This window comes from Suricata suricatta, chromosome 8 (assembly GCF_006229205.1).
Source record: "Suricata suricatta isolate VVHF042 chromosome 8, meerkat_22Aug2017_6uvM2_HiC, whole genome shotgun sequence".
Classification (NCBI taxonomy): domain Eukaryota; kingdom Metazoa; phylum Chordata; class Mammalia; order Carnivora; family Herpestidae; genus Suricata; species Suricata suricatta.
The window spans coordinates 102,112,752-102,113,467 of record NC_043707.1 but is presented as its reverse complement, the minus strand read 5'-3'; positions in this window follow the sequence as shown (position 1 = coordinate 102,113,467).

The window sequence follows — 716 nt, the reverse complement described above, 5'->3', positions numbered from 1 at the left end:
TGGCAATGAGAAAGAATGAAATCTGGCCATTTGTAGGAAAGTGGATGGACCTTGAGGGTGTCATGCTGAGTGAAGTAAGCCAGGCAGAGAAGGACAGATACCATACGTTCACACTCATAGGTCTAACAGGAAATTTTCAGAATGATCTAGCTTCAAGAAAAGCAAGCAGTTAGTAGTGCTTAAAAAAAACTGATTCAGTATCTAATGGATAGTTGATACCTGTCACAACACAGCACTTTATATACTGTTAAGTGAAACTGCAATACAATCTAAGTTTATTTTGGGAGTGTTTGCTGTATAATTGGATTTAATGAAATGTTTAGAGGTGCAGGAGGCATGACTTTGAGTATATAATGAAAGAAAATGCAAAATGCTTATTGATTCATGATGTGGTTTCATCTTAGCTTGGGCAAACCATGCAGTATTTAATACATAATAGCAAAATATTTACTACTGAAGCTTGAGAAAATGTGAGTTCTTGTGTGCAATCTTTCATTTATGCATGTGAGAGGGTTGTCTTTTTTTAAAATGTTTTTACATTATAGTACTTCTTTTGCTTGTTGGTGGTGTTTGCTTATTTAATACATTCCGTCAAGGACAGAAATTACATGCTGGTTTTTTTTTGGTTGGTTTGTTTGTTTGTTTGTTTTTCCCCTAGTAAGTGTGTCTTAGGTTTTTCCCTTATTATTTTCGTTTCTTTTTTTTCCTCTTCTTTT